The sequence below is a fragment of the Arvicanthis niloticus genome, chromosome 2 (genome assembly GCF_011762505.2).
Source record: "Arvicanthis niloticus isolate mArvNil1 chromosome 2, mArvNil1.pat.X, whole genome shotgun sequence".
Taxonomy (NCBI): Eukaryota; Metazoa; Chordata; class Mammalia; order Rodentia; family Muridae; genus Arvicanthis; species Arvicanthis niloticus.
In genome coordinates this window covers 86,949,683-86,971,584 of record NC_047659.1, presented here as the reverse complement: position 1 = coordinate 86,971,584, position 21,902 = coordinate 86,949,683, and the positions used below count along the sequence as shown (strand labels likewise).

Sequence of the window (21,902 nt, the reverse complement as noted above, 5' to 3'; positions counted from 1 at the left end):
CTCTGGTATCATCTTTCTTATGTTGTCTTTTAATTCTTTTTGCATCTTAAGAACTTTTTGCTTCTCTCAGTCAGCACATGAATATGCATGTACTTTATGTCTGCATTCAAGGCTGTCCTTAAAGTTTTTATTAACCTAAGAATTCCCCCTGAGTTATTATTTCACAGCTTTCTGAAACATCTTCCAACATAAGCTTTGTCTAAGTCAGTCATTGCAAAACACAGTCACACTCATCTTTCACCCCATGGCGCATGTCTTAAGTTCATTTCACTGCTTCTAACACATTTCTTCCTACCACAAGCTGTGTGGGATTATCAGAGATAGTCACCCATGCGAGTGCATTTCTGACTAGTCATTTTGTGCCTAACACCTTGGGTGACTGGATGCTGCTTTGTTGAAAGGCTGAAGGCATGTGGTGTTGGTGACAGGATTTTCAGTTTTCTACTAGACCATGCCAGGCAGCAGATGGCATGGGTCACTGCAAAATTTGTCTTTGGTACTCTTGCATTGTTTGCTAATATCACCATAATATTTGTGAATCGGTTCACCGCTATGTTCATTTATCTGCTTCTTTATTATAAAACCTGCAAAGCCTTGTGATGCTCACACACAAGAGTTATTTTTCTTGCATCTTCTTTGGGAAAATTCCTACCCCATATTCCTCTTGTTCTGTCAAGGACTTGGACAACACAGGTGGCAAAAAGCTGTTGAATAAATGAATCTCTCTCACCTAGCTATCTATTTTCCTATCTGGCATCTACAATATATCGGTCTGACCGTTTTTCAATCTATCTATTATCTGTCTATCATATATAAGTAAATATATATAATCCATATATCTACCATCTATCACATCATACTGTTTCCTTCTCCCTATTTAGGATATATTCACTTTTTTATTTTTCATTTTTCAGGAGTTGACCCTATATGTACTTTCACAGGTGGGTGCTTACTCTAAAGGAAACTGCCAGTGGGTTCCATGCTCTTACCCACAAGATGAATTCAAAATAATTTCAAAGCTCAGTGTAGAACAGTTTTGATCAGGACCAGAAAATTTGGAGTGGAGAGATGGTGTGTGCTTGTTGGGGGTATATATTCGCAGGCACACCTGTGTCTATGCATCTGTCTGCATGTGTAAAGGGCTATTCAGAGATAAGAACTAATTTTATCCCAGGGGTTACTGAAGATATCTAGTCACCCTAAGCATAGTGGATGGAACCTAAGCAGGAAATAGGTGATTCTAAGAGATGCTATGTACCGGAGCCCCTGGTTTTATCATACAAGGATCAGGGATACTGAGACTGTTTATCACGAGACTTTTCGGTATCAATCTCCTTGTTTTTGTCTTAATTAAGCCTGTTTGACTTTTTTTTTTTCTTGTTATAAAAATGAGTCACGGAAATTTCTGCCTTCATCTCCCTCCCTCCCTCCCTCCCTCCCTCCCTCTCTCTCTTTCTTTCTTTCTTTCTTTTTTTTTTTCTTAAATCAAATTAAGGTGTTGGTTCTCTAAGGATACTGAAAGAGAATGAACACTCTAGCTGTCAGGTTTGTTACAGGAGGTTTCCTAACTCCATCTGTGGGTTGTGACTCCTTTGGGGTTGCATATCAGACAACCTGCATAGTAGATATTTGCATTAAGATTCAGAACAGTAGCAAAATTACAGTTATGAAGTAGAAATGAAATAATTTTATGGTTATGGGGTCACCACAACATGAGGGACAATATTAAAGGGTCACAGTATTAAGAAGGTTGAGAACCATTGGTCTAGACCCAGGCATCTGTTGATGCTGACACTAGCCTGAAGACTGTAAGCATCCCACTACATGCCTGGCAGATCCCCCCTTTCAGTTCCTTTCAGCATCTGAGAAACTATGATAGTGAGGTTGAACTTCTACATTCTGCTACTTTACCAATAAGGATCTAGATGGCTGACTTTTGAATAAACTACAAAGAAGAAAAGTAATGCTTGTGGTATGCAAAAGGTCTGAGAGATTTGGATTGGTTTCCCTAGCTTAATTTTAAAAAAGTATGTTCTTCTCTTCATCTACCTTTTCCTCTTCTGGGCCAGTTGACATGGTCAGGATCTCATGAAGATGTCAACCAACACTACCCTTAAGTCTTCAGAGGTGAGATGTCTTCCTGGAAGCCCTTGAATTGCCAAACAACTCATCCAGCTCCTTTTAAATAGTCATATTATTAGTCTTAGAGGGTTACAAACATTGTAAATAACATTATTATGCTATGTCACTCATACAATGTGAAAGGATGTGGACCTGAGTCCATGTTTCTAGTACCTATGTAAAAAAAAAAAAATGCTGTGAATGTACATACCACCTGTAACCATACTGCTGGGGGATGGAGACAAACATGCTCCTGAGCTTGCTGCTCAGCAAGCTTAGCCACATCAGTGAGCTCCAAGTTCAGTGGAAAGCCCTGTTTCAAAACAATGGTGGAAAGCAGCAGAGGAGGACACTCAGTGTTGACTTCTCTTCTCTGTATGCTCGAGCACACATGTGCATGAGCATCTTTGTACATGTGTGCACATACAGGAACCCCTATCCAGTCATTTGCATAGAAATTTTATATGCTCACTTTCATCAAAATTAAAGGAACCCTGTCCATTATTGATTTTTTCCCCACTTTAATCTGGTATAGTTTCATATTAGAATGAAAGATTTCCTATTTTACTATGTTAAGCAGTTTCTCCACCCTTTTACACTTAACATTTTGTTAGAAATATCTTCCCACAGCATTAGAGGCTATTGAGATTCTTAGCAATTGTTCAATTCCTCCTCCTTGTGTGCTCCACATATGTGTAGCCAGCATGTAAATTGTTACATGCCACCTAACCTACTTGGTTATTTCTCAGCTTAAAGAGACAGTTGTCCACCTAAGCCCACAAATACTCTCTCTTTTTTTAAAAATATAATATGGTTTGTGCTTTAAAATTTAAAAGATATGCATATCTCATTAGCATCACTTTCCTAAACATTCATTTGTTATTAATTTATTCGCCCCTATTTTTTCCAGTGCTTACCATGAGTACAACATCATGTTCCTAGACACATTTTACAGACCAAGAAAATTATGCTTTAGAACATTTGTATAATGATAGCTAAATTTCACACTTACGAAATTACAAAAAGCTGTGTAAAGATTCAAGGGTCTTTGAAGCCCTCTTTGGTTCCACTTACTTGTCATTATTTAATCAGAAAGGAGCCTTATTGGGACGCATATGGTGTAAATAGTTCAAACGAGATTTGGATGTCTTCACGACAGAGGGTTTTCTTACACTTCAGCCCCTAGAATGTTGTGTTTCATTTTCCCACAGCTTTGCACATTTTGGAGGGTGGAATGTCATTTTCCTTACACCAGAAATTAACTGTTTTTTTTTTCTTTTCTCTTTTCATGAAAGAAATTTCTTTTGTGTGGAATTCTTCTGTTTTGCAGGAATCTGTACATTTGTAGAAGCGATATGCATGCCTTTAAAGTGCCATCACACAAGAGAGAACTTGTTCCTTTCTCTTGATTTGAACGGAATTGAGCTTTAGAAGAACAGGATCCTGCGCAGCCTGGAAATCTCAAAACAAAATTAAAGGAGAGCTTTGGTTATTCCACCAAAGGTTGGCTGCAGAGGCCCTGCTGGGGAAGGGGACAGCAAGAGAGAGGATTTGAACTCACCTAAGGGCTAACTGAGTTGAGGTGCATTTTTGTGGAGGTAAGTAAAAGTCAGTTCAAGTTTCTTGTAGGGAAGAGGGCTTGTAACCTCTTAATTTATGAGCCTAGATACTCTGAATTTTAATTTTGGTAAGAAGCTTGACACGCTCTCTGACTCAAATCAATATTTTCTCTCCCTTAATTTTTATTTTACTCACCTCCTATTTGAAGACTTGTGAGAAACAGATATAAGGCTGGAAGCATCAAGTGAAAAATGTAACAGCTCTTTAATCTCACAGGAGAAGTTCTGGCTACTTCAAGCTTTTCCTTATAAATGATTTGTTTCTTTTTCATCTAATCTGACGGCAATGAAAACATACAGAAAACCCCACTGGGCTGCTGAGATTAACTTTTGCTAATAGGGAAAACATTTTCTAATCCCATCCCCTTTTTTGTTCTCTCTCATATTTTAAAAAGTCTCCTCTGAGATCAGTAAGAGGCTGTGTGAAGAGGGCCTATTTAGAACTTTGTGAGGCGTTTATCTTGTTCTGTCCTTACACCTTCGATCTAGGTAGTACTCGCCAGGCCCCTGCTTGTAGACAGTAAGGCCCCTCTTTTTAAATGCCAAATTTTGCCTCATTGTTACATTTTATACTGATCATCAATTAACTCTAAAATGCAGTTAAACTTAAGTGCTTTTTACACAGAAGGAACCAGCACATGGAGTATGCTTTGAATAGAAGCTTTGCTAAGGGCGCGACTCCCAGTCTTTCAGAATTGGAGGGTGCTTTTATAGCATCTTTGGTTGTGGACAAATATCTTTGATATAAATTGCCCAACTTTATTTATCCTTCTATAAAATTTACAATCAGTGTTTCAAACCATTTTCTCGATATCTTGATATTTATTGTTGACTATTAGGACATTATTGGGGAATCAAAAATTATTGAAATAGTAATTAGTTTTGGATTTTATGCTGAAGGTAGACATTTTGCTTTCACTGACTGGCTTTATGCCTTTGTGCAAATCAATTAGTTACACTGTATGTAGTATGATTGCATATAAGTCAATATTATGTAGTTTTTTTCAGATTCATTCATGTATGCTTCAATTTTGAGCCTACTTGAGTCATGTTTTAGAAGTTTTAGCTAATGAAGCACTCTAAATCTATAGTCTAAAACAAGTGGCAAGGCCATATGAAAACAAATTTTATTAACTACTTGTATCCATTAGCAATAAAAACAATAAGAAAGTTGCAACTTTTTGAATTTTTACAATGTGGCGGTCCACTATAATTTCTAAACACATTCAATTTAAACCTTATAACTTCATTAAATAGAAGGTGAAAGCTACTTTTCTAAGGCCATACTTAGATTAATTCATGGAAGTAGGAGTCAGATATCATCTGTAGAATTCCAGAGTCCATGTTTCATATCTATAGCTAATAACTGAAAATGTACTTGGTGTGTCTTGTTTAAAACTATCAAAATGAAACCATTTACCCCTAAAACATCCATGGAGTAGACAGTTAAAGATAGGTTACTAAAATTGAAAACCAAAATATTGGTATTCACTTAATTATTACTATAGCAGGGACATTTTGGAAAATTTCCAATTGACAAGGAAAATAAGCAAACAAACAAATAAGAAAGAAAATGATAGGTTCCATGGCCCTCATTTCACCAAAAAGCTTCAAACACTTCCTTATACTAAGTATCAGTGATTTACAGCATGTGTCCACTCTTCTAACCTTAATTCATTTAGTAATTATTTGCTTAATACTTCCTTTTAGTTTTAGTTTTAAAGTTACATGGTATGATTGTGGGTATATGTGGGTAGTATGTATATGTTAAGTGTAGACATAACCATGGATACCAGAAGCATCAGATCCCCCAGGACCTGGAGGTGCAGCCAGTTGTGAACCACCCAGTATGTGTGCTGGGAACTGAACTCAGGTTTTCTGCAAGAGCATTATATAATCACTGAGCCATCTTTCTAGAAAATAATCAAATATATAGTATGGTCCCAGTATCTTGCTAGTCAGTGAGTACTCAGTGATAAACAAAATAGCTTTTTTTAATGGAGTATTTAATAAGGGATTTAATAGTCATTGAACCTTTATTAGCCTGTAGCTAGCAGTATTATTAGTTCTGGGTTATTATGATAAATATGGAAAGAAAAGCAAATTGATGAGACCACATGTCAAAAGAAAGTGGCCTAGACTTGGAATCCTGAAGAGCATCCCCAAACAAGTGGAGCTAGAACTGAAGCCAGAAGGCTAAACAGAGCTCCCCTGGCACTAGCCAGGAGCTTCCTGGAGGTACAGAATCTTCAGCCTCAGTCTGGACCAGCTAAACTAGAGCCTGCATTTTCACAAGAGCCTAAGGTGGCACCTCTGACATTGTCTTTTGAGGGCACAGACCTAAGGGAATGTGAGACCATAGTAAAGGATCAATGTTTTCAAAGACTCTAAGGTTGGGACTTAATGAGGCAGGGAAATGGTCTAGGAAGAAAACAGTCTCTGCACAAAATACCACCTAGGCAGGCTGGGTAAGCCTGAGAAATGTTCACATCCTTGATGATTTCTGAGCAGAGGGAAACACCATCTGATTTGTCCTTGGAAACATCATTGTGCAGTACGGATTCCCAAAGGGGACAGCTAGAGAACAAGGCAGTTACAGGTGCCTAGGTACAAATGCTGGAAATATGAACTGGGGAGTGAGATTGAATAAAATGTTGGACCAACACTTCAGGAAGATGCAAATTGTTTTTCATAGTGCCTTTTTAGATACTGAATTTCCAACACTTGCGAATTTAGTTCAGCTTTTTAATAGAAAGATTAATGTCATCTGATTTCATTATTTCATTGTTTAACACAGTTACTAGAATATAGATGGAAGAATCAGGAGAAACTGGTAATCAACGGGTTTTTGGCTTTTTGTGTTGAGAGAGGAGGTTACTGAGTACATATAAGGGGCAGTAGGTTGGATAGTAACAATCACTGCTTGCAGTTCAACATGGTTGTAGGTGTTTTCAAATGCTGAGCGATTGTCCTGACTTTACTTTACTAGCATTAAAGCGAATATATAAAATTGAATTCCAAACACATATAACATGGATGCTATTCTTATAAAATTTAAAACATTTTTTTATTATAAAAATAATGGCCTTTATTAGATAGACTCATATATATATGTATATATATGTACATATACATATAATTCTATATTTTGTATTTTGCTCATGTGAATTTCTCTTTCAATACCTTCTCTGGGTAGTGTCCCTTTTCTGCTTTTATGAAATCACATCATATATATATATATATATATATATATATATATATATTACATATAACATAATTTGTTTGTTGCCTCATTCCTTTTCTTGTCTTCTACTTCATGCTCACTCTCTTTCTCTTTATATATATATAAAATATGTTTGAGGCTCTGTTATACATATGAGAGAAAGTATGCAATATTTGTATTTCTGAGACTGTCATATTTTGTTGAAACAAACTCTACTGTCATTCACTTTTCTGCATATGTCATAATTTTATTTTTCTTTGCAATCAAATAAAACCCCATTGTGACCGTGTACCACACTTTCCTTACTCACTCGTCTGTTCCTGTATGGGCTTCTGGGTGGTCTCATCTCTTAGCTACTGTGAACAATATAATAATAAATGTAGACGTACAGGTACATCTGTGGTAAAGCATAACATTATATAGTATATATTACTGATTACTTATCCCAAAGTGCTATTTTCAATAATATTTACTGAAGGAGAGCTATATATTTTAGCTTTTAATAATTTTAAATTATTTTTTAGATTAAACTATGAAGTAATGGGCTTCATTATGGGATTTTTCATATATACTTTGTTGTTGTTGATTCTCGTTCCCTATTCATTCCCCTCTCCCCACTCTCCTGATCTTCCACTGGGTTCTCTTTCTACTCTCCCACAAACCTCCTCCCCTCAGGTCACACCCATAGACTGTTACTCTTTTGTTTTTTCTTCCCTAACCTCTTCTTAAGATCCCCCTTTTCCCTTTCATCACCCTTTTCTGGTTTTATAACCTATACCCTCCTCCAAACACTCTGCCAGATGTACAAGTTGTAGAAAAATATTCTATCATGAATTGGAATTCCTGGCATGACCAACCTTATTCAAATAGCGTATCCTACCTCTGTGAGGGGAGGGGTGCAAAGGTAGACCTAGGTGATTCCATACCATTCATTTTGCTCAACTAAAGGACAAATGCAAATGTTTGCAATTTAGAATTTGGAAGCTATAACTTGACTAGGAAATTTAAGTGTAGATTTTTATCTATAATTATGCATTTATGAGAACATATATATGGATCTTAAAGAATAAGCCAAAGTGCTTCAAGAACCTAATATACTGGGTAAAGGAATGAGCAGGAATCTGGGGTAATTATAAATACAGATTAAGAACTGGTACATGGCCCTAAGCCTGTAAGAAAAAGCATTTTTCTGAAGGTGTGCCAGGAGAACTGGTTGCCGTAAAAGGTGTTATTTGAGCTAATGTGTGTTGATGTATCTTTAGGATGGAGAATAAAGATGCTTGAAACATGATGGTCCCTGCAGAATGAGAGCTTTCTTTGGCTAACTGTTACCAGCTACTTACTATGAATGACCCTGCCTAGACTTTCCATAACATACAATACACAACACACAATATACAACAAAACATAGCCAGCAATCTTGTGTATGAATGTTTTTTAATATTTTTCTATTACTTTTGTCAGTGCTTAATCAATAAGGACAGCTTCCTCTTTAAGAGAAAATATAATAAAACTTGAAAATCAACAGCAAAAGTGGTGCATGTCCATTTCTCAGAAAAAAGGGATGTTCTTTCCCCTAGTGCAGTTATTCTTTCTCAAATAAGAAAGGCAGCAAGGGTTAAGATACAGATCCACCTGCTGTTGAAAGATTCTAATAGCCTTTGACTGTAGGTACGGGCTTTTGTAGCATTTGCTCTGAGAAAGCAGAGTGATAATATTCACCGAGATGACAGGACTGGGGAGGCCAGGCAACACAAGTTGCTCAGGCCTGCCACAGATGGCTGATTCTCCTGACCATCTCTGTTCTGAGCTAAAGAAACATGAGTTCTGTAAAAGAGAGCCACGTTGCCTCATTCAGAGTCTGGCTGGCAACTGCTGTGCCCCTCACACACTGCTCCTCCCAGTGCCCCCCACTTCCTTCTACCTGACCTTATCCTATGCCCTGGCTCTTGTTTTTTATAATTCTGAGTTTGTTCCAGTTTCAAATCTCTAATTTATTGTCCTTTATCATTAAACAGCCTCTGATAATTGTACCTTTGCCATGATTTAATGTTGGACCCATGGCATTGAACCTTGTTTGAGTTTGAATCAATCTGACTACATTTCTATTTTAGTACTTTCTTACCTTTTGGAGGTATATCCATTATGAATGATTCTGTGATACTTTGCAATATTACGAATAGAAAGCAAGACATTAAAGGTAAATATTTTATATTTTAGGCATCAATTTAACACCCACATTAAAAGATCATGTTTGTGTGTAATATAATGTTTTTTTTCTAAAATTGCCAGGTTTATTGTTTCTGAAATCTGATTTGTCTGATTCATCCACTAAAATACAATAGATTTTGATTTTCCCAATATATACTTGCAAGTGATATAACATATGATTAACACATTAATTAAAATTTCATGTTTTTATTTGTCCAATGAATGGAATGGATTCTACAAAAGAAGATAATTTCAAAATAGGGGGTTAAGAAGGAAAATGGAACCTTATTTCATTTGTTGTGCTGACAAAGATTTATTAGAAGAGTTCGAATGTGTTTCCTCATTGCATCTTATTTCTAGGAAGAAATGATAACGAGCCTACTTATTGGGTTCTTATTTACATGCCTGTATTTAAAATAAGACCATGACTTAAGAAACTTGGATCACTGTGGTTATGGGGCTAGGTGTACTTTTCTAATGATCCTAAATTAATCAATATTTCAATGTTAAAGTCAATATTGAAATGACCTCACGATTTTAATTTTTAACATCAAGATTTTAGGCAACAATTTCAAAAGAGACTGCTTGTAGTCTCTTAAGATAAGGAACGTCCTATGGAAATTAAAGCGCTGTGTGAATGACTGCACATGTAAGTACATGGACCGCCCCGAGAAGCCTCATTCCATCTGCACAGCACACAGCAGCACACGGTGGCCTCTGGGTAAACTTAGGATTGACTTCAATTTCATTCTCATCTCAAGTGAATGAGGATGGTTCTAAACATGATGTCATAGAGGGGTGTTACCCAGTCCCTGCTGAGGATTGAACCCAAGGCCTAGTGCATACTAAGGAATGTCATTTTCCCACTGAGCTGCAACACCTGCCTAAGGTTAGAGGGGACTTTAATAGAGTCAAATAGTCAATTCAGCTTTGGTTGTTGAGAAAAAAGAAATCCCATATCGCCCACGGTATCACAGTGTCAGAAGTGTGTGACTGTATTCGGTAGGACAGTAGTGCGAGCTATTTCTCTTACTCTTAGAAGAACTGGAGATTATAGGTTAATACAGAGCAACCGCAAGCCTTGTCAGCTGAATCAAATCCTGTTGTTTCACTTTCCAGAGAATTTTTCCTTTAAAACTTTCTTTCCTTTGTCTTCTAATAAATATGTTCTTTCTGAATCCTTTTTTTTCCCTTTTAAAATGAGAAGAGTAAAAGGACTACTTTTGTAATTAAAAGTCATTTTTAAATAACCCCAGAAGATTGTTTCTAGATATCAAAACATCTTTATGGTCCCATTTCTGTGGCAAGAAAGACAAGCAACTGGGATCCTGAGTATTCTACTGTAGTCTACATTAATTAGCTTCTATTAAAAAAATGACAAAGACCTTTTTGAAAGAGAATCTGGCACTCTTTCCACAGAAATGATGGCAGACACCCTACTTTACTGATTTCTTGACACTTCTAATTACCTGTATTCATTTGAAATCGTTTCCTTTGTAGAGAGTTATTGGCATGATTTTCTGAGAACAAGAGGAAAATGGAAAAACATTTTAGCAAGTTAAGGGGGAAGAAATCAACAGTATCATTGTTTGCCGCTTTTGTTGAAACTCCCCACACAAGTCATTTGAGGGACATGAAGGTAAATGAAAGGTTATACTTTGCCCTGCGCGTGGTTGCTGGTATTTGTAATGTCAATAACTGTGGAAGGTTGTCAGGAAACTTCAGAGACAAAGGTCAATGGCAATGACAAACACATCATTGTATGTGCTTGAATATGCAGTATCAGCCTAATCTGCCAGGAGAGACTTTCACACCCCAGAACTATCAAGCAGGCACTATAGGAAACCCCCCTATTGTTCTCCAGGCTCCTGGATTGTCATGGAGAGAGTTGGAGATGGAGATGGAAAACCTGTACAATTGTTCTTGGAGGGTAGAAGGCAGGAGGAGGGTGACAGTTCGAATATAAATGGCCGTTCAGTATTTAAAGGTGGGATCATAGAGCATATTAAAACTTAGTTTCTAAAAGTGATTCATTCATGTGAAGTTTAAACAGTTTTTTCCTTTTTACCAAAAAGAGGAACACAGACTGAAGTGAGCCTAGTGTATCATTTCAATGAAGTAGATGACAGAGCCTTTCTGGGTTATAAGCTCAATTAAATATTAACCATGCCTTTCATATACTCTTGACAAAAATTTAGCTGAGCTAATGGTGAGCCCTTGCGCTGAGTCCTGCCTCCTGTTGATTTAGACACGTTAGAAAGCGTGGCCGCTCGGACTCAGTAATAAATTATTTACAAATGAAATGCACAATAGGTTACTTAAATTGTGTCTCCAGTAAGAACAGACTTGATAAACTTCTTTTGTTGTTGTCGTTGTTAGAGCTTCCTGAAGTATTCAGATAGTTGGGGGTGGGGGTGGAATCTGTCTTTCTTTTAGTAAATTATACCAGAGGAATCATTTGTAAACCTTTTGGGAAATAACAAAGGTTTTTTTTTTTTTTTTTTTTTTTTTTTTTTTTTTTTTTTAGAAAATGAAATTGCTTCACTCTGGTCCTGAGGAGCACCTGCAGGATATAAAGTCAGTGTGTATAAAATGCAACAATGGTGTTTTATGGATAAGACCTTTAAGGTTTTGCATGTGTTGGCATTTTGCATTAAGAAAACGATATTTTGAAAAAAGAAAATCTACTCTTCCTGAGACATTCTTTGTTTTCTTGGGTAGCCTGACTGACTCCCTTCCTCACCTCACACATGAGCTACCTTCCCCAAATGCACTGTGGCCTACATTGAACTAGAGCAGAGAATGAGACTTGTAGGTAAAGGTTGTGCAGGGTGACAGAGGAAGGGACTCTGAACTCAGCCACAACATGATGGCAGAGTAACAGGGGTAGGTGGAGGGGATAGAGGGAGCCACACAGAGAGGAACAATGGGAAGGAAGAAAAGATGGAGGGAGAAGAAGGAACATTAGTAGGAGAGAGACATAAGATAATTTAACAAAGTAAATATCCTTGCTCCATAGGAAAAGGGAGATGATGAACCCCAGGGAGACAGGGAAAAGGTAGATTGCAGATTCGGACAGGGAAAGGATCACATTGTGAGATGATTCAAAGAGAACCTTCTAGAGTCTAGACTCTAGACAATGGGAAGCAAGGATGGTTAAAAGGTCCTTCATATTTTCCAGACAAGAGGACTGTCTACTCGGGGGACACCTGTTTCCATTTCACATGCCTCATGCCAACAAGCCTGTTTGGAAGGACTTGGGCTGTGTTCCTTGGTTGGGAGCCTGCAGTGCACCTCCATGTGGCTTTTCCCATTAGGAACGCCACAGAGTTCATTATGGAGGCCTGCTTAGCACTTAGGTACTTAGGTTTTTCTTAAGCTTGACTTGTTTCCACTAACATCCTAATTTTGAATGTCCTCAAATAAGGTCTTCATGTTATCTTCTTTTTACTGGTCTCCTTTGTACTTCTTAAGGCTCTGATTACATCTCTGACCTTCAGATAAGATCCCTGTGTAAGTAAACAGTCCGCATTCACCATGGGTCAGATGACAGCTAGAATAGTTTCCCAATGCTTTATTTATTTTATTTTTCAATATTTAAAATTATTTTAAAAATGGACCTTTAATTCTCTTAATTCTACTTCCTGAAAGGTAGTACTTCCTTCATGAAGGTCGCTAATGAGCTTTAAAGAGTCAGTCTGGGGAATTCTTGTGTATAAGACCTGTGCACATGGAGTCAACAGATATTTTATGTTGTCCTTTGAGCCTCTTGGATGCAGGCATTAGAAACAGTGGCCCTCTGGAGTATCCATGTATGAGTCCATCTGTAGGCTAGCATCTGAATGAGATGATAACATTTTTGAAGGTTTAATTCCTGAATGGGCCCTCTTCATTCTGCTGAAGGTTATTTTGAGAATGAATAGGTAATAAACCATACAAGCAGTTTTATAGAATTTCTTGATTTTATTTTAAAAGGCCAGGTTTGTGGTGCACAGATGTGGGATGTGGCTTAGGAATAGAACACACATTTATCATGCACAAGGTTCTGGGTTCAATCCCTAGCACCATAAAAGGAAATTACGGCATGGGATAAATAGCAGATAATGAGTGTTTTGCTCAAAATAGCCGTCTCCTTTTATGTAGATGACTGAAAGGAACACTTCGAGCATCAAAGCATAATTTTATGTTAAAGCTGTATGAATTAGCAATCCCCCCCCCCTCCTTTTTGGTCACCGTACAGTTTTGGGGCAGCACCAGGACGTCATAGTCATCTTTGCTTTTTTTTTTTTTTTTTTTTTTTTTTTTTTTTTTTTTTTTTTTTTTTTTTTTTTTTTTTTGCTTTTTTCTTGTTACTGGCTATTCTGTTTATCAGTGGCTTATCATGGGAATACAGCTCAGAATTTGCTGTATACTTATCTCCAGGCTTAAAACTGAATATAATTTCTAAGTGGAATAACCTATCCTACAAGGCGAGCATGCTGAAAGCATGCTGAGAGTTGCAAGTGGCAGGGATGAGGAACTAGGAGGTAACTCTCTTCACTTCTATCTTCTCCGTGTTGATAAAGCGTGAGGCATCGCAGTGGGTACAGTTATGAAGAAACCTGTAACTCACAGAGTTTTCCTGAGATTGAGCGAAGGTGAAAGCCAGAGGCTTCTTAGTTTTCCAGAAACTAACATCACTTATTGATGCCCTCCTCTCTTTTTTTTTCTCATGCCAGGCTAATCAAGTGTTTATGTTTGAAAGAAAAATTTACTTTGTTCTTAATGTAGCACTAATATTTTTCAGACTTTCTGTTTCTTTAAGCCATACTAAACATCACAACAAAGTTATTTAAATACACATTTCAATTAATTTTGCATTCTAAAAACATCAATTTTTGTTATTATGTTGGTTATTGTGAATTAAATTTGAGAAAAAATAATCGAGGTAAAAAGAAGTATAGGAGCAAAGAGAAAAAGTAAGCGTTATTGGGGGAAAAGTAAAAACAGTTAACTATTAGAATGATAAACATTAATTATGAGTCAGGAAGGATTTGTTTAATTCCAAGTAAGGAAGAAAGGTACTTATGGGCTAAAACATAGACCTGTTGCTCACCCACAAATACTGACGGTCATAGAAGAATTCAGGAGTATAGATGACTAGCCATCCATATTACATGCAATATTCATCAATTGCTTATTATCCTACTGTGTCCCTTTTCTTCTCAAGACTTCTGCCAAATGTGCAGAGTTTAGAGTAGGTACAGAGACAGCAGCAAGAGGACTGAGGAATTGAGAAATAGCCCCAGTGAAACAGGGGTGAAGCAGCGGCCTTGTTTAGTCTGGAGAGGGAGAGCTGGAAGGCTCACCAGCAGCCCTCACATCTATGACAGAACACAGCCCTTTGCAGGTAGAGGTGAACAGCTGGTCTCTGTTTCCTCTGAGGACAGTACAAGCCGTGGAGTCTTAAGTGCAGTCAGTGGGGATTCAAGCAAGATATTAAGAAGCCTTCCCAACCCCAGGAGATGTGCAAGGAGAGAACCGTCAGGTTTTCTGGATTTAGGCTGTGTTGACTTATGGTTATTAATTATATTTTAAGTCAGAAAGTTCAAGTTGAAAAATAAAAAGGAAAGTACAATCCCCCATGCAGAACCCCAGAGAGGAAAAGAGTGGATAAATTGTGATCTGGGGCCAGAGACCATATGGGATGAATGAACTGTATTACTTAGGATATTTGGCCGGAAAAAAAAATGAAATACAGAATGGAAAGAAAAGGGGGGGGGGGGAGGGATGGATGCATAAAAAAAAATAAAGAAGAGAAAAGTATGGGAGGTATTTATAAGCAGACTATTTTAACTAAAGTTTTGGTTTTGGTCATGGGAAAAGAATTCTAGTTGCCCAAGTATGTGAGAAATAGCACTCATTGCTGCTTGACACTGTTTTGTGGAACCCGTGTCATTAAATATGAGAATCAGAGCCAAGAAGCAGATTGGCCATATTTTATTTCTGCCTTTACAAAACAATACACACAAACCAGAAAAGGGATGAATGACTTTTCAAAGCTTTCCCAACCTTTTGATTTTATGGCATGATGAGAAATGGTGATTATGAGACATGTAAACAATATGTACATACCACACAAAGCAAGAACTAGAAATGTCCACATCAAAGAGGCAGTATCCAAATAGTAGGAATTACTAAAAATAATAAATAATAATTCCAAACATCATTGACATTGTTAGCAGAGGAGATACAGATTGAGTGGCCAGTGATGTAGGCTTTGTGAAGATCAAACTAAGGAAGGAGACTCATGGATTTAAGAAACTTAAAGTCTAAGTCTCACTGAGTGATAAGAATGTTGCTTTTTTAAGGCAGTCATCTGTGGTTGCAAACCTATAGCGCTTGGGATGATCTTAGTTGTAGAAACACAGACACACTGGTAGGTGTTTCAGACAGAAAATAGCTCAAGGATGCATCTTAGCTTTTAAGATTATCACCAATGTTAAATTATTTCGGCCCTCCTCAGCCATTTCAACTCCCACAGTACTCAGAATTATGTGTAAGTGTTCCAGTTTACTGTACTGTGGGCCTGTGCAAGCACTTCATTCCCTGTTTTCTGGGCTAGTTGTGATCACCTTTCTAGTTACCTGTACTTCTGTTCTGGTTGAAAATGGATAGGACCGTCTTTACACTGGGCTGTGCTGAGCAAATGCTGGGTTTGGTCATTAGTGATTCCATCTAATAGGTTTTATAGTGTATTGTTTTGTTTTTGCTTTTTTTTTTGGACAAACTTTTCTTTGCTCTAAATAGCAGAAAATAGAATCATGTTTGAATTTGTCAACATAATAGTTATATATACTTTATAGCATTCTGGTACACAGAACTTAATCTAAAAATAGATTGCTGACCTTTTTTTTTTTTTTTTTTTTAAACTGCTTTTAAAAATTTACTTTGAATCACTTGTAAAATGATTTGTGTTTGGTAATCTCTCTCTCTCTCTCTCTCTCTCTCTCTCTCTCTCTCTCTGTCTCTCTATCCGTCTGTCTCTGTCTCTTTCCTTCATCTCCCTCTCTCTTTTGACAAAGAAAAGCCTTTTGTTCTGGTCCCTGCCAGTGCCTTATTCTGTGACTTTCTGCTGTCCCCTAGTGGCACGTTAATCTTTTTGACGATGGTGTGACTGCCCCTGGAACCAATTCTCCTCTAGTCTGTGTTTTTTTTTTTTTTTTTTCCTTCCCTGCCTCTCATTAGCAGACATTTAAAATATTTCTAAACAACCCATGAGTTACCCTTTAGATGCAGCAACTATATTCTTCAGCACAAACAGCATTGGATCTCTGAGCTCTAAGTATACATAACCAGGGAAAGAAGCCATCTAGCTACGCTATTCTGTTCCCTGCCCCATGTCCTCCCAAATTCAGATTCTCGAAATTCTAACACAAAATTGATGAAAGCAAAACGCTGTCGGCTTTGACTGTTCCTAAATAACAGACGGCAGTGAAGCATAATTTGTGACAGGTTAGACTCTTTATGTCAATGGGTTTACAAACAAAAATTATGGGATTGCTTTCCTTTCTCTTTTGAAAGTTCTGCTTGGTTACTTTCATGTTGGTAGTTGCCTTTTTTTTTTTAAAAAAAAAATGGTGGCATTTGTCAAGAAATAGTTTTAAAAAATAAAACAGCACCCTCAATTTTTGAAACATTAGATATAATTTACTTATGTGAAATGCAGACTCTCATTCACAGTTACTAGGATAACTTAAGAGATGGGGTTACATTCTTCTCTGTTACCTCTCTACCTAAATCAGAACCTTTCAATAAGTGAGAGCTGGATGTGCTACTCACATCTGAAGTCTTAAGCCGCATACATTCAGCTCTTATGTGGCGCTGGTACATTTCTTAGCAAATTCTTTCAATCTACTGAACTAGTCATTTCTAACTGTTCGTAATGAAAAAGGGATACCTAAGTTTGTCAGAAACCATAGTTCAGTTTTAAAAATTTTAATATTAACTGGTTAAAGACTGTAATTCTGGCTTGTACAACCCCTTTAAAAGATGGCTTAAAGCATTTCCAAGACTTTACAAGTAAAGGAAAAAAAAAAAAAAAAAACAAAACCCAACTTGGATGAAATCTAGCCCATTAATTGAACATTAGAGAAATCTGAGCTGAATGCTGAACTAATGATCGCTTGGCTCTGCCTTGTTTGGCACTTGCTTTGGTTTTGACAATGATCACTTGACTAGTAACACTATTTTCTTTCTGAACTCAAGGGGAAGAGGGTTGGGAGTGGGGGCAGGGAGAAGAAGGCACAAAGCTTGGGTGCTCCTATTTCTTGGTAATTCAAGTGTGCTAGCCGTGTGGAAGCAAACGGGCTGAGCTATACAGCTCCTTCAATGACATGAAGCTTGTTTCTTCAAAGAAAAGTTGATGCAGTTTTTTTTTTTTTTTTTTTAAACTGCCTCTCTTCAGAAAGGTCAGATTGCTGCCCAATTTAGTCATTTTGTCTGTTTATACATGCCTCCATTGGGATAAGGCATTACAAAACAAAGCCCTGGATTGCAATCAATCTTGGCCTAAGTGCAAAGTCACCCGAGCAATCCCTGGAATCCTGTGGCTATCATGAGGCAGGAGGAAGGAAGGGTTTATGCCTCCTGCACTTCTTCTCAAGAAAAAAGACAAACCCCCCTTCCTAAGCCTTTGTAAGGGACTATGCTTCCCCTCAGTCTGACCCATCTCTCAAATTCAAATTGCGTGGTTTTCTAAAAATACATCCTTCATCAAACAATGTAATTTACAGTAACCTAATTACAATGTAATTTCACAGAGAAGTACCTGATTTTTTTGTTTGTTTTTTGTTGTCTAATTCAGATTGTAAATGTTCTAGAAAATGTTCTCCTGGAGTTATTTTTAATATCTCATGGTAAACTAGGTGTAAACACTGTCTTACTGGAAATGTAGGAAGCAACATATTTTTGACTGATTGCTGGGGGTGAGAATGCCATTTGGAATTTTAATTAATTTAATTTCCATTTTAGATAAAAATTACTCTGAAAAATCTTAATTCTAATGAGTAAATGGATTTTTTTTCCATTTAAGATTCTATTGGATTTAGGGAAAAAAATAGAGGATAAAGTTTCCTTTTAAAAAAAAATTAAGGCTACGGACAGTCTTAATAAATCTTCTGAAAAGTAATCCAGTATCGTCAGTGGTCTATTCTCTACAGAATTAGTTTTTCCAAAACAATAATAAAGCTGAGCAGTCCTACTTTTTACAACTCTGGAGACTATCTAAACAAAATGAACAGATTTATAGTGCTATTTTTAGTGCGCGTCACCGCATTGCATTTTACATTCGCTTTTGAACCTTATTTGACATCCCTAGTAGAAAAATACAGGCAGAGCACTCATTAAGACCCTTAATAAAGACAGTCTCCACAGGGCCGTTACCCAGAAGCACCAAAGTGGAGGTGTGCATCAGAACGTTCTTTTGGACTCTAAGTTATGCAACTTCGTTACCATTTGTCCAAGACAACAGAATTCTGAATCCAAACGCAGATCCAGAGGGTCTGTTTATAACGCCCTCTCTTGCCCCACGAGTTGGTGGTGTGTCCTAATAACTGAAGTAAAATCACACTTTCATGGGTGGGGATTTTCAGAGAGCAACAGGTAAGTCGGCTATGCCTAAGTAACTATTATTTTCCCACAAAGTGTCAATTTACTTCCAAGTAAAAGTAACTTGCTGAAAAAGTGAAACGTTGAGGCTTTCTGCAAACCACTCTTTCATGGAAAAAAAAAACCAACAACCATGGAAGAGCTTATGTAATGTTATGAAATATTTCACTGCATAGAATTATGGAAGAACCACAGTTGTGTTTTAAAATACAGTCAGAAGAATTAAGTGTTTGTATTTTGGTCACCAATTTCCTTTAGCTTTTCCATCCAGAGAGAGACGTGTGTGTTTTCTTCATTGGCAGACCTACCTTCACCAGAGGAAACAAATGAAGACTCCATCTCCTTTGTGTATTGTGAAGAAAAAAAATTTCAGCAAGAGGAAAATACCAAAAAGACAAATTCAGATGCAGCTTTAACCATGCTGTCATGTCTTTTCCTCCAATGGGAAGGGGACACTTTGATAAGGTTAGACTGTCCGGGGAACTAAATTGACATCCGGCTAAAAGTGTTATGTGCTTTTATGTTAATTGTGCTCCTGTAAGACTCTACAGTAAGGAAATGCCTTAGCTGCAGACATCATTATGGAACCTTAGAAATAGAGTTCACATTCAAAGGTAAAAAAACAGACAGGAATTTTACACCAACTGCCCTCTGATAAGATTATGTTTTCAAAGCAAAAAAACCATGTCTACATAATGTTGTGGTGTAGAAATATCCGATTAAACTCTTAGGAAAACAGACTTTTCCACAAGCGGCCTCTTTATTTGCCGCACCTCGGGGATCTTATTAAAAGTTAGTGTACTGCATTTAAACTTGAAAAGGGATTCGTGTAAAACGATGGCCTCACAGATTGCTCTCTGAGAACTGAAGATGAAATGAGAAAATGATACATTTGGACTCTGAGCCATTGTAACTGCTGGAAAAATGTCAATGAAGGCATTTGGGGGAGGTTTCAGCTTGCTATAGAGGATTCAAACGACCTAAGAAAGTAGTTTTATAGCTGGATGAGTGTTTTTAACGAGTTAAACATGTTTCTACGACGACCTTAAAGCCACACTGTAAACAATAGCTCTGATTAAAAGATTGTCAGGGTCGTTTGTTTATTTTTTTTTTTTTTTTTTTTGTATTTGAAGTTTTCAATCATCCTGTTTGGCTTTACAGTATGAAGAAATGATATATTTCTAGTGAATTTATCAATTACTAATTAATTTGGTGGTGAGTGCCTCATTTGGGGTTCTGTTTAATATAAGGCCAGGTTTAATTTCTTCTAACGCTTGGTTATCCTTGGCCTATTTAACATATGAATTAAATCCAAATATCTTTGAAAACTCAACCCATACCTTTTCCTTCCCAGATCATAAAAATAATTTATTGTCGTAATCTCAATTTATAGTTTAGTTAGGCAGAGTGAAAATACGACCTCTGAAGGAATCCCCCTCCTCCTCAGCTCCCGTCTGTTTTACAGGGGGTTGTGTGAGTTGCTACAAGTGGGCGTAGCTGACACTTAATACATTGATGTAGGAGAAATGAGCCACTCTCGCTTTAAAAATAATGTTTAGATGATCAAACATGCAAAATAATCCCCTGAAAATAGATGATTTTGTTCCTTGTAACGTTAACTAAAAAAATATAAAAGAAAAAAAAAAAGAGAGAGAGAGAGAGAGAGAAACCTAGCCATAAGGCCAATGTATTGCAGGCAGGGACAGATGAGAGATTTTTCAAAATCAAACTGCTAGGAAAAGCAGTTGTGAGACAGTCTGTTTTCTTATTGAGGATGAGAGGAATTAGGAAGGAATTATAGTTGAAAATGCATGCCCATAGCAACTAAAATGTTCTTTTAGGATATTCTTGTTTTGTTTTATAAATATCTTTTGAAAAAAATCAAAATGATTAACAATGGTTTGTAATTTTGGTGATCTTTCCAGTTCTGGTAGATTTAGTTCAAGTTTTAAAACATTGCTTTATGTGTTGTATATTTTTGCCCATAAAGCATTCTCCAAATGGTAGTTATTTATGTGAATAAAAGAACAAAGCATGGAAATATGGCTTTTCTTTCTACTCCATTATTGAAACGGAATATGATCATTAGCCAGGGCCGGGGCTTAGTCGCAACGCTTTGAAAAATAGCCTAAATGAATAGGTGTCAAATTAATCAAGAATGGAACGATTGCATTATTTTCAAAAACTATATGTACCATTAGGGGGTTTCGGCTATAAATAATTGTTATGAAGAAAAGAGGAGGTTTCATCTTAAAAAAATTAGCATACGCCACCTCTTTAGGGTGTTAAAAAGATTGAGCGCTCAACTAGGATTTGTGAAAATCACGACCAGCGAAGTGGGATTATAATAACAACTCACAACTAAACCTGACCTTAGAGATTGATGCTGCTGTAACAGGGTCATTCTTCCACTGCCTTAGAGTGTGTATGCTCCACCTTTGTAACCTGGGAAAGGGTCTCTGAATTTGAATCACAGTATTCCTTCCCATCTGTAAAGATACCTCACTTCCAAAGCAAACTTTACGTCATCCAGATTCCTTCTTCTGTTTTCTCTTTACTACTCAAGTCAGAGACAAAGGATATTTCCTCAGTCATTGATTTTTTTTTCCCATCCTCCTGTGGTTAATAAGAATTAACCCTGGAGAGATCCTGCAGGTTGAAATGCATATTCAACTTAATTTTCATTTAACAAACAAACAAACAAACAAACAAACCAACCCCCAAACAACAAAAAACCCCACCTCGTTTATAGTGGAATAGAAGTGGTCTCAATCACTTTGTCATGGGGTTCATGTATCTAGGTATAGTTTTAATTAAACACTGGTCCACAAATAAGCAAATAATAGAAGTTAGTGGAGAAGCAGTTGATCTCCGGCTGACAGTGCCTCATTTATCTTTGTCCTAACTAGACAATGGGAAACGACACTCTGCTGTTGTTTTCTCTGCGTTAAGATTTCCTTCTTAAACAAATGCAGTAGAGGCTGTTTGTTTCTCAACAGCCTGGCACACACTGCCAGTGGCCAGAGTTTTGTCTCGTCTTCATCCAGAGGGAGGATTAATCTTGGTGATGGTGCAAACGA

The 21,902-nt window shown here is 37.1% G+C and overlaps 1 long non-coding RNA gene across 2 annotated transcripts; it reads left to right on the top strand.

Annotated features, from left to right (window-relative positions):
- Positions 1-9,741: 9,741 nt before the first annotated feature.
- LOC143441183 (uncharacterized) lies at positions 9,742-20,891 on the top strand. 2 transcript variants are annotated; one of them, XR_013108412.1, is made up of 4 exons: positions 9,742-9,823; positions 10,675-10,813; positions 11,702-11,751; positions 19,125-20,891. It is a non-coding gene; the product is annotated as an uncharacterized LOC143441183 (long non-coding RNA). The 2 variants fall into 2 exon arrangements; XR_013108411.1 differs by lacking the exon at positions 9,742-9,823 and adding an exon at positions 9,968-10,063.
- The last annotated feature ends 1,011 nt before the right edge of the window (positions 20,892-21,902 follow it).